This window comes from Hemitrygon akajei, unplaced genomic scaffold, assembly GCF_048418815.1.
Source record: "Hemitrygon akajei unplaced genomic scaffold, sHemAka1.3 Scf000041, whole genome shotgun sequence".
Classification (NCBI taxonomy): Eukaryota; Metazoa; Chordata; class Chondrichthyes; order Myliobatiformes; family Dasyatidae; genus Hemitrygon; species Hemitrygon akajei.
Window position 1 is genome coordinate 3,373,644 of NW_027331927.1, and position 13,247 is coordinate 3,386,890.

Genomic DNA, 13,247 nt, shown 5'->3' on the forward strand with positions numbered 1-13,247 from the left:
ATAGAGAAACTTATGGTCATCACTTCTGTACTCAAATGTCAGCCTGCATTGTGTCTGTGTAACTACATATCAAATAGAAGCACACACGCAGGAGATGGCTTTAACTGGTGCATTCACATTGCAGAGAGGGAAAGAGATCAATGAACATGTGGGGACAACAGATCAATATGCATACATAGGCAGCAGTCCATATGTAGTGCGAAGGGGAGTGGCATTAGATTTGGCAGGTGTCTTGTCTAAGACAATGTACTCGGTTGCCAGTGTCATGTTGCTGTCATTGACACGGTCATCACTGAGAGGTACGTCCGGTAGCTTTGACTAGTGGCCAACCTGGACATCGGAGATCTGGAGAGGAGGGAACTTCAATAAGGCTCATTGTCCGAGGGGCAGCTCACGGCAGTGCAATAGAGCAATCGGTGACCAATCAACTAGTGGCCAATCGGCATTTGGGATTGATTAGTAAGAGCAAATTAAAGGAAGGTTGGACAAACCCAGTGGCCGTCGTCTGAGTAGAAACATAGAAAACCTACAGCACAATATGGGCCTCTCGGCCCACAGAGCTGTGCCGAACATGTCCCTACCTTAGACCTACCTAGGCTTTACCCATAGCCCTCTTTTTCTAAGCTCCAATTTTTCTAAGGCCAATGCACTATATGCCATCTTAACCACAGAGTCAACCTGTGTAGCAGCTTTGTGTGTTCTGGGGACTCGGACCCCAAGATCCCTCTGACCCTCCGCACTGCCAAAAGTTTTGCCTTTAATGCCATATTCTGCCATTATAGTGTAGGGCCTGCGGTCTGCAGTCGGGTACTCAGGATCACTCAGCATAATGTTGCACGAACATTATTAGCAAAACACTCCGACATAAGACGGGTTTCATTTTGTTACAGACAGAAATGCCAGTTTGGTTCTACAAGTAAACTGCATTTCCACATTGGTGGAGAAGTGTGCTGACAGCCCTCGCTATCTGTAAAAACTGTGTCGAGATGCTAAGGTGTATTCAATATGGACTGTGCCTTTAAAAATAGAGAGAGTTGGTGTACACCGATTCAGAGAGTGAGAGAGAGAGAGTGAGAGAGAGAGAGAGAGAGTGAGAGAGAGAGAGAGAGAGAGAGAGCAGCTCGTGAGTCGCCATGGTTACGGAAGGGCGGAGCTATAAATGGGCAGCTGGTGTTCAGCATGTTTGGGATATATTCAAGGTCAGCTGGCTTTTCAGACAGACACACAGACACGGACAGAAATGCAGAAGAAATAGACACTGGATGAACTTTCAGTGCCCACGAAAGTGTGGGTTTTGATCGCAGTGTGGGAAAGGAGTGACCGGTGGAATGTAATCGGTGTGTTTAACCTTTGATAGCTTTACTGCGTGAAGGCGGTACTCTTTTGTGTGATCACAAAACTTTTACAGGACTTCGGAAGGCAACGGAGAGATCGACGACATCAGCTTACTTGGAAAACAAATCACCGCTCTCTCTCTCCTCAATTCTACTCAACTTAATATCACGAACTGAACTTACGTCATCCCTATACCATCGTAAGACTGTATCATTTACCACCTAAGCTGAAGAAGTTTGGGGTTTTATATTTACACACTTACATTTGCATAAGCTCTGCTAACCTGGTTGATTTATCTGGTTTTATATTACGAGATTACGTAGATACTATTGAACAGTGTTTTATTTGCAACAATACCAGGCTCCAGGTGTGTTCCATTTATGCTGATTATTTTAACCCGTTACGGGGCACGTAACAAAACCGTTCCAACCCCTACATCACACCGCATTTCTGTAAACCCCTTCGACCCCTACAGCACTCGGCATCTCTGCAAAACCTCCATCATCCACCCCTGTGCATTCAGACGATAGCAGACCCGAGAAAGATACCGTCGTGTCAGATTGAATGGCTCATAAATCACTGTTGGCCAGAAGAAACTACAGACTGATCAAGGACAGGGAAGCATACAAACCAGTTCTCTCTGTTTTCCCCCATTTTGTTGGCTATGAACTGATTCTTGCACTGGAATAATTTAATCACAGGAGCTGAATGTGGACACAGGAAGCTTCAGGTAATGATCTGCTAAACCTGAGACCATTCTCAAACAAGTCGCCATTTGTTATGTGAAGGGCGTGGACTCTGAACTGATTCTTGACTCTGGGACAATATAATCAGAGCAATAAACCTGAGACCATGCTCAGAAGAGTAGCTACTTGTTAAGACAAGTGTTTCCAACCCATTTTTCCAGCTGGTCCAGATTCCGTTTCATGCTTCTGTACTCTTCATCACTGTCGACTACACCCGCAATGTTGCTGTCAGCGACAGTGTGTAAATCTACGTGCTTTTAGTAGAAGTAATAAAAGATACTTGTTGGTAAATACAGATTATGTGTATCTCATTGATCATTGTTACAAGGGATGATTCTTGTCACAGTGGCGCCCATCATTAACATTGCCCACTAACAGGACGTGCCCTCTACACAGTGTTACCATCGGGAAGGAGATACAGAAGCCTGAAAGCTCAGGCTCAGCGATTCAGGATCAGTGTTTCCCCGCTGCCACCTGTATCTCAGTTTTGTTTTCTCTATATTTATTTATCCTGTATTTCATTGTACTGCTACCGTAAAGATAACAATTTCGAGACGTATGTCTGTGATATTAAATCTGTTCTGATTCTTTAAATGTACCTTTGAAACCTTTGATTCTGATGGAGATGCAGGGGGGATGTGTTAGATCGAACTTACATTAGTTGAAAGCCTATCAGATCCTTGTGTATTGTGCTGTAATATTCTATGTTCTGTGTTCGACCGAGCGTACCGTATCTTGCTATAGTTAAGTAAATCGATTAATTATTTAAAGCTACAACGCCTAGCTCTTCCAGACTACTCTCAATGCGTCGGATAATAAAGTGCAGGAGAATTAAAAAAATATTAGGCCATAAATATCAGTCCCGACCGCTGGATGATCTCGATAGCTTTGCTTGGAAGGGACTCGCCCAGTATTATGTAATGATGAATTGTCCTTGTTGTTCAGACTACGCTGGTCATGGAGTATGAAGGGAAGTAACTGGACAAACAAGAACATTAGCGATAGTCAGAATGGGCCCGTGCGTAGTAGGTCATGTCTAACCAATCTCACAGAGCTTTAAGAGGTAGTTACCAGGAATGGTGTGGAAGGCAAGGCAGTGGATGCCGTCTAACAGGGACTTCAGCAAGGAATTTCTCAAGGTTCCGTATGGGAGGATGTTCGAGAAGGTTCAGTCCTTTGGCTTTTACGATGAGGTAGCAAATTGGATTCGCCATTGGATACGTTGGGGAAGCTAGAGTGTGGTAATGGATGGTTGTCTCTCTGACTGCGGACCTGTGATGAGTGGAGTGCCCCAGGGATCGTTCTTGTGCCCGTTGTTATTTGTAATATATATCAACTATCTGGATGATAATGTCGTTAACAAGATCAGCAAATTTGCCGATGACAGCAACATTGCGGGTGTAGTCGACAGCGAGGAAGAGTACCGGAGCATGAAACGGAATCTGGACCAGCTGGAAAAATGGGTTGAAAAATGTCAGATCGCATTTAACACAGACAAGAGTTAGATCTTGCACTTTGGCGGACCAGACAGGGTTGGTCTGACACAATGAGAAATAGGGCACTGAGAAGTACGATAGAACAAACGAATCTGGGAATGCAGGTCCATAATTCAATGAAAGTTACACCAGAGTAAGGCAGGGTCATAAAAAAAAAGATTTTCGCACATTGGCCTTCATAGACCAAAGTACTGAGTGCAGGAGTTGTGACGTTACCTAGGTGTTGTTTAAGGCTTTATCGGGGCCTAATTTGGAATACTGTGTGCGCGAAAAATGAAAATAAAGTTAAAATAATGCAGAAAAAAAATTACACGGCTAGTGCCGTGACGGACTGAATGTTTTTTAATTAAAAGGAAAGATTACATATGTCAGCATTTTATTCCCGAGCGTGTAGAAGACAGAGGGGAGATTTGATAGAGGTATACAACATTATGAGGCGTATAGAGAGTGTAAATGCAAGAGGGGTTTATCCACTGATGTTGGGCGAGAATACAACTGGAAATCATAGGTGAAGGGTGAAATGTGAAATGTTTAAGGGAATCATGAGTGAAAACCTCTTCACTCAGAGGGTGGTCAGAGTGTTGCCAACACAAATGATAATTGAGATTCCGATGTCAACGTTTAGGAGTTGATTGGAGAAGTCCACGGATGAGAGGGATATGGATGGCCACGGTCCGGGTGAGGTCGATGTCAGTAGGCAGTTTAAACAATTCCTCCCGGATCTGACGGGCTGGAGACCTTGTTTCTGTGCAGTGGTTTCCTATGGCTGACTGACTGTATGTCTAGGTTAGAACTTCAGTGTCTCACAGCACCGACCAATCTAGACAGTCTTTGATACTGTTCGATCCCTCTGGCCTCGCACACACTGAAGCATGGAGACTGAGATAATGGATGGTTATTGCATGAGAAGATGGAAACTTTTGAAGTTGTTTATTCTGCATTCCCCAATTGCCTGTGATGGTTTTGAAGGAAGACAAGTGTAAGCCTGGATATTTGCTTTGCTTTCGCTGCGATTTTAGTTTGTGTAGATTTGTGTGTTTCATTTATTAATGATTTTAGATGGAGACACGGATTCCACACCGGCCATGTGGATTCAGGGTTAAATAGATCGAAATATGAGCGTATCTGCACTGGATGCGATAAAACCACGATTCAGAGGTAAATTGGCATTATGATAAAATGGTGTGTACTTCAATTGGGAATTTGAAATTGGCATTTTGCAAAGGCTGGTTATTTTAATGAGCAGCAAAAGCTGCTGCTGAACACATCGAAATGCTGGTTTTGAGTTGTAGTGCTTTGAAGTCAATGTTGCATTTGCCCTGTAATACGTAAATGACAGGTCAGTTTAGACAACGTGCCGGTCCAGTCAATCGTTCAGCGATTTGCTTACGTCGTCAGTCTTAATTCCATAAATTATCCAGCTGCTGCTCTGTGTTCAGATTAAATCGACTATTTCCCTCAGCCCTATTTCAGCAGTTTAACTGCAAACTCGAAATAAAGTTATGAAGTGTACCGAAATTTCGACTCTGCATGCGGAACACGGCTGCTCGCTGTCTTCCATCCAGAATTCACTCTGTCTACGACATCATCTGCCTTCTGTTAGGAAGCCAATCCTGAATCAACACAACCAGGTTTCCCTCGATTCCATGCCTCTGACTTTCTGAATGCGTCCACTTTGGGGAGCTGATCAAATACTTGACCGTAATTAATGCACCCACATCGACTGTTCTGATTCTTCTGTTTGTTTTATTTTCACTTTTTCAAATAATTCAATCTGACTCATAAAGGACAACATGTCATGTTGTCTGTCCTTAACCAGACTACGTTTCTCTAAATACTCATAAATTCCTTCTTCAATAATACCCTCCAGTAGTTTACCCACTACTGATGTAAGACTCCCTGGTCAATAATTCCAAGAAGTATCCCTATTATTTTTCGTCAACAAATGAATAACATTTTCCACCCTCCAATTTTCTAGTTCTACTTCCACGGCCTGCGAAGACACAAATATCCTGCCCAAAAGCACAACAATATCTGAGCTCGCCTTCCAAAATTGCCTGGAGTATATCCCTTCCGGTATCTGGGAATCATCTATCACCTGGAATATCTCCCTTCCGGTATCGGGGAATCATCTATTACCTGGAGTATATCCCTTCCGCTATCGGGGAATCATCTATCACCTGGGGTATATCCCTTCCGGTATCGGGGAATCATCTATTACCTGGAGTATATCCCTTCCGCTATCGGGGAATCATCTATCACCTGTGGTATATCCCTTCCGGTATCGGGGAATCATCTATTACCTGGAGTATATCCCTTCCGGTATCGGGGAATCATGTTTTCCAAGTTTCTATCGCATCCTCTTTTCAGCGTCGGCATGTTCGAGCATATCTGTCTTTTTAAGCTGTGTTCACATTGATCAATGTATTCAGTGAGGAGCTTCACTGCCTCCTTGGACTCCAGACACAAGTTTTCCTCTTTTACCTCTGATCTGCCTACACTCTATCAGGTTTCCTCCTGTTCTTCACTTATCTTAGTGCATCTTTACTCCGCTTCTAACTTTGAAGTCCATTGTTAAATTCTTTTCTGTCTACATTGTGACTCGCCATAACCCTATCTGATCCTAAACCTTAAGTATCTTCCTTTCTTCTTCTTGACGAGCTGTTCCATATTTCTTGTCAGCAAGGGTTATTTTACGCTATCATCCTTTGCCTCAATGAGACAAGCCTATACTGAACCTATGTAAGTGTTTAGTGAATAATCTCCACATATCTGTTGTGCATTTCCTTCAGTACATCATTTCCTTATTTACCATTCCATGTTCTGGCCAGTTAGCCCCACACCTCGCAGATCTCCAGTTCAATACATCTCATACTCCCTGGTCATAACCCCGTGTACGGTAAATGGAGGGGAGCTTTGTCCTGTCGTTCTAAAAATGTGACCTGCGGAGAGATCTGTCACCTCATCCGTTCCCTATTCTAATATTAGATCCGGTATGGACTGTTCGCTAGATTGTCTTTCTTTTTTATATTGACATGAATCCTTCCAGCACACAACTGAGAGATTATGCCAGACCGCAAGGGCAGGAATGGCTGCTGGACTTTCCCGGGTTCATATATTTCAAAATGGAATCAGGTAAAAGAAAGTAAAGGGCGTCCCATTGAAACACGGGGAGAGTATGATAGCACGCAGAGTCCGAAAGGGAAGGAACCGTGGAGTGACTGTCTATTGATAGACTGGGAGTAGATCTCAGAGCAGAAAGGGAGCAATCACTAGTTTGTGAGCATTCTGTACAGACCGCAGACCCCGCACCCAATCACCAAAAATTATATATATATAAATAAATAAATAAAATATAATAAAATATATATATGTGTGTGTGTGTGTGTGTGTGTGTGTGTGTGTGTGTGTGTGTGTGTGTGGTGTGTGTGTGTGGGTGTGTGTGCGTGTGGGTGTGTGTGGTGTGTGTGTATGTGTGTGTGTGTGGGTGGTGTGTGTGTGTGGTGTGTGTGTGTGCTGTGTGTGTGTGAGTGTGTGTGGGTGATGTGTGCGTGTGTGGGGGGTGGTGTGTGTGTGTGTGTGTGTGTGTGGGTGGTGTGTGTGTGTGGTGTTTGTGTGTGTGTGTGTGTGTGTGTGTGTGTGTGTGTGTGTGTGTGTGGTGTGTGTACACACACACAGATACAGAAACAGCGCGGAGATGCGTAGATATATTTTGGACAGGTGCCATATTAACAAGCTGTTGTCACAGGCAGCTTAAATTTCAATAAAATTCATCGGCACTTCCTCGCGTTAAAGGGTATAGATATGACTGAATTTCGCATTTGTGTCCAGAAATGAGTCCTGGCACAATTATCGGACAGGTGGAATGGAGAACAGGCCCTCCTGGATCCTGCAGCAGAAAAGGAGAAGGATCAGGTAATAGATCTCTTCGCGGGTCAACTATTCGAAATGTCCGATAACTACACCGGGATAGATGCAGACTGTATTTAATTGGTGCTATTGGGTAACAGCTTGGGAGCCGAATTCGGGAGAGGGTTTGCTCCTTGATCTGCACAACAGGTGATTCTTTATCGACTTGCATTGGGGTTGAGTATAGACTTGTCTCATTGAGGCGAGGTAAGGACGGTAGTGTAAAGTAAACCTGATTGACAACGATATTGAACACCTCGTCAAGAAGAAGAAAGAAAGATATTTGAGGGTCAGGAAGAAACGATCAGGCAGGGCTGTGGAATGTCACAATGTAGCCTGGACGGAAACGAACAATGAACTTAGAAAGGGACATGAGGCGTCTATGGAAAATCGCATTAAGGTACGAGAAGAACAGGAGGGTGACGAGACAGAGGGTGGGAGAGCTGAGAGATAAAATGGTAAGCATTCGTCTGAAGTGCAAGGAAGCAGTGAAGGTCCTTAATGATACTTTGCTTATATATTCAACAGTGAGCGGGACCTTGATTAATGCGGATTAAGCGTAACAAAACACAGATATACCGACGGTAACAATTACGCGCTGGAAACTTATAAAATATTAAAATAATCATTCGCCTTTTCTAGAAGGGAGATACGTTGTTGAAAGCGGGCGAAGATATTGCTGCGAATTTGGGCATCATACTTGTGGTCTCACTATCCACAGAAGTAGTACCGGAGGATTGGAGGGTGGCAAATGTTTTTTTCTTTGTTCTAAGAATTCCGTGAGGATTGTCCTGAGTGTTACAGGCCAATGAGTTTTCCGTGAGTTGTTGGCAAGCTATTGGAGAGGATTTTTAAGGTGGAAATGTTTGAGTATCTCGAGAAACGTATTCTGGTTGGGGATAGGCAGCGTGGTTTTGTAATGGATGGTGATCATTTATGCCCATGACTGATTTCTTTGAAATTGTAAAAAAAAAATACCGCTTAAGTCCCACAAATACCGATGTGGGATGTATTAACTTGGTCATGTGTTTCACCAGGCTAGGCATGGTAGGCACGTTCAGAAAGCTAGACGGCATTCCATCTCGGGAAACCTGGTTTCGTGGACTCAGAATTAGCAAATTGGCAGATTAGATAGTAATTGGAGGGAATTCTGCCTGGAGGACAGGGACCAGTGATGTTCCGCAAGAAGGTATAAAGTTTAGTACAGTTTACTAGTTTATCTCGACTCTGCTGTTACAGTGCTCTGAGAAGCAGACTGTAATCTGACCATCCTGCAGCACTTGGATAATTTACTGATGTCAGCAAAATGGTGAATTTCAGGATGGAACCGCACGTTATACTGTATAATCTGAACACCCGTTACATAGAACAGGGCGGATGCTACATTAACATCGAAACAACCTTTTCCAATGGAAGCCCCAAAGTCGGAATTTAGCAGCATCTTGTAGTGCTATCCAAATATATCGGATGATGCAGTATAACGTGCAGTTGCATTCTGAGATTCAGCGTTTATCTAAGTGCTGCAGGATGGTCAAATTAAAGTCCGACCAGGCAAGGGAACCAGCATTTCAACATGCCAAAATCAAATTCCTAATTCGAGTACAAATGCATTTATCCTAATACCAATTTCCCTTTGAATAGTGGGTTTATCATACATGGATACCTTTTTACCACGATTCCACCTGGCCGGTGTGAAATCGCCGACTCCCTCTGAAATCAATAACAAGGTAGACAAGTAAAAGAACACAATATAAATACACAGGTACATGCAAAACGAAGTGCAAGCATGCGCTTTTCTACGTTCAAAACCGTTGTAGATAACTGGCGCATACAGAATAAACAGTTAAATACCAGAGTGTAATCCCTTATCAGATATTCCAAGGACCAGAGGAAAGAAAGATCGGGGTGGTTGCGGCCCACATACACTGACACTTCATGTAATTTCGGAAAGACCCACTCTCTGAACTTCAACTCAGTACCTGGAAATGCATTTCACTCAACGAACCAGACTTTTCCAGACAGTCAGATCCTGTGATGAAACAGAGGATTAATTCAAACATCTTGTCAATTCAAACCTAACAAGGACACGACTGCTTTCCGTTCATTTACGACCGAATTACCTCTCCTTGTTTGTCAAGTGAACCCGCAAACGTCCTGTCCTCGTGCAATATTTTACAATCTCAGTGCATTCACATTATAAACTTTTGCAGATCACGTCGTACTATGAAGTGTTGAACAGTTTACAACTAAGCAATAATTAGATTCATTCAAACATTTAAGAAATCCTTTCGAGTTTCAAGCATATGGACGCTGGAGGCTATGTATCGTCTCAAGTTGATATTCAACAATTTAAAACATGCAGTCATCGCGTCACCGAATCCCCAGCGGCTTCCACGTTTTCTGGCCTCTAAATTCCGCTCAAACATAGGATGTAATTTAAATGAAAGTTTTGCTGTATAGAGTCATGTTTAGTAATCCCCATAACCACCGCTGAATGAATATATATTTAACAGGGTACTGGTCTCGGCCCGAAACGTCGACAGCGCTTCTCCCTATAGATGCTGCATGGCCTGTTGTGTTCCACCAGCATTTTGTGTGTGTTACTGGGAACATTTGCCTACCAAATCCGGTCCGGAACTATCGCCTTTATCACCTAATTAAGGGTATATTACTTTAGTGTGTGTCCTCCCTCATATACTCACGCCTGCATTTACTTATTCACACGCGATAACTTTGTACTGAGTTTCCATGCTGAGTACTCCATACTCCATACTGAGTCTCCACTTCGTGGGTGTAATGAGAGACCGATGAAACATTACCATAGATTTTCTATGTTGTCAGTGCTGCGACACACTAAATTTCCGAACGAAATTTATGTTACTTCTCGCTCCAAAATGTCTCGATGTAATGTTGAATAATTAAGCGCTTGGAACACCATTCATGGATCTGACGTAAATGTGGTCAGGTGCTTGGCGCTTGTCTGGTTAGCACGTCTAGCGGTATCCTCTGTTAATACCTAGAAGTGACTTAACGGATTATTTAATTCTTCACTTACTCACCTATCCATGTATTTTCGCACAGTCCAGTGTGGAGAATGTAATTCTGAGACTTTAAAAGGCAGCTAAGTGTTCTGGCACAAAAGCTTCTGGGTGAGGCAGAAAGGATGCAGTGCATGGTATATTCTGCTTTCAGATTCCTGCCTCTGTCTCCTTCCGTTGCGACTTTCTCGCTGGTCGCATGTGGGGAAGGGGATGGAAGAAGGTAGCATAGTCCTGTTTGAGTACTGGCAGGAGGTGTTTGGAAGTGGGCTGCCTATCGTTGTCATAACCATGAGGAATTGCACCACTCCTGATTTAAATCAGTATACATTGCACTCAATCCTTCCACATCGCTACAAGCTGATTTGCCTCTTATCACTCACTCTTCTTTCACTAACCATCAGAAACTGATTCAAATGCATTATTTTCTCCCTCCTCGCACCCGCCCTCATCGCAAGTATGTTGCCCTCTCCTTAAGGTGGACAGCTTCTCTTCAAGACGGGTCTCCACGTCATGGAAAACATTATTGCTTCTTATAATCGAACCCGCTGTATTTCAGTTTGCTGCCGCCATTCTACCCATTCTCAATTAAGCATCCTTTCTCTCGGGTTTCGTTTACCCTCCTTGCCTCACATTGTCCCATAGGTAATCATCCAAATCTTTATCACATCTTCTTTATTTTCCTTCATTCACCATGACCAGTGGAGTCTCCACTCTGAGACTTTGCGTTACCCTCTTCTCAATTACAAAACAGGGAAGTTCTGAGATTGATGTTATAGGTACAGGGGACTTTTATTTCCCAAGTATTGAGTGAGAGAACCAAGTGGCTAATGGATTACAGGGAAGTGAGTTCATTATGTTATTGAATTGCTGTTTTTTTGACGCGGTATGTTAATGCACCGATAAGAGCGGAGGTCTGTCTAGATTTGAAATTCTGTAACAATTCAGGATAGAATTTTGAGTGTAGAAGTTGATAAACCTTTCCAATCTCTCGAAACTTTCGCCTCAGTAGAGAATTCCTGGGTTATATGTCATAGGGGTCTGTCAAGTGTATTTAAAATTTGAGAGGAATGTTCAATAATGAATGAGGATGGAGAGAGGTGAGTAAGACAGTTCACTGGTCAACTTGGTTGAAACTGGTTCAAGCGACAATCAGACACTGAACATACTGAGGTCAATCCACCTGTCGGAGAAAGTGCTTGGACTAAGAGAAACAATCGAGGCAAAGTAGACGGCGAGAAAGAATGCATAGCAGAGACACAAACTAATAATTTTCGCCGGTATTCATATTCGAAAAGGGGTTTGCAGTGGCGGATTCAAAAAGGCAAGGGAAAATTCTGCTGCGACTCACCAGAAATGTAGCCGATATCTTAATGGAATTAAATGAGAACAACTCTGCGGGGCTGAGTGAGGTTTGTGGACTGAAAGAGGAGGGAATACTTGGTCCAAAGTTATGACATTTTGGGAAACAATTCTGAGATGCTAGATGATAACAGGGTTGCAGAAGAGGCCCCAGCACTGAACAAGAACAGAACACTGTGGCTCAGAGACACACGAATATCAGCCAACGATAGGCAGCCATTTTTTTGCTGGAAATGCTATGGTCTAAATTCGTTTGCCCGACATGTGTTATTATGAAGAGCACCGTGATCGGGTGGGAAATGTGCATTTACCCCTCAGAGGGAGAGTGGTCACAGATCAGAAACAAGATGCACGGATGTGGAGGCAGAGTTAAGATGCCACTAAACGACTCCTTCGCACGCATCTTCGGAAACAGCTCTATTACCATCTGTCATGTTTTCATTTTTCCTCTCCAGGGTTCTTTCGAAGACCTTGACCTGGAGTTACGCGCTGACTTCGGTTCTTTGCGGGAATGGGACTGGAGTATCAGAACTGACCGCTATCCGATATGCCCAGGGTTCGGCCTGAGAGTCTCGGCCGCACTTGGAAGCCTGAGACCTCGGTGCTCTGGAGATGGCCGGGTCGAGGGTCGGTGTCACGGCAGGAGACCCGTGTGTCACCGGTGAGGCCGGAAACACTTTTGCTGTGGGCCAGAAGACCCGAGAGCTTTACTGTCTTCGGGCACGGATCTCGGTTGCTGTTATGTCTCCCACTCGCCGTGAAAATGGGGGACACCACCCTCTCCCTTATTTGTCGAATGCCGGATGTAACGAGAAGTCTTTGGAGTAACTGCAAGTCTGTGTCTTTGCTGTTGCCTACCGCACGTTTGTGCTCGGTGGTGGTGTTGATGCTTTTTTGCCGGGATTGTTGCTCCCTGCCGCAAGCGGGGAGAGGGGCGCTGGGGAGGTGAAATTTGGGGTTCTCACGTTTAACTGTCGTTTACCCTTTGGGGCACTTCTCTGTTTTCGTGGATGTTTGAGAAGGGAATACTTTTCAGGATGTTGTCACGATCCGGTCCGTGGACTCCAGACTCCGGGTCTTCCGGCTGTCCCTTGTCTCATTTGGGCTTAATCGGAGGCACCTGATTCTCGTCTTTGAGCCGGGAATTTAAGTGGCCCTGGGTTCGAGGCTGGCGGCTGGTTCGTCTTGTCAGTATCCTGTCCTTTTCTCTGTGGGGTTTCTGTCGTCAGTATCCTGTCCTTGCATCTGTGTGGGTTTCGTGCCGTCGATATCCTGTCCTCGCCTCCGTGGGGTAAGTCAGGCAATCATTGCCGTTACCCTGAGGCTGGACTGTTCCCTTCCTTCCCTAGGCTTGAAGCCCT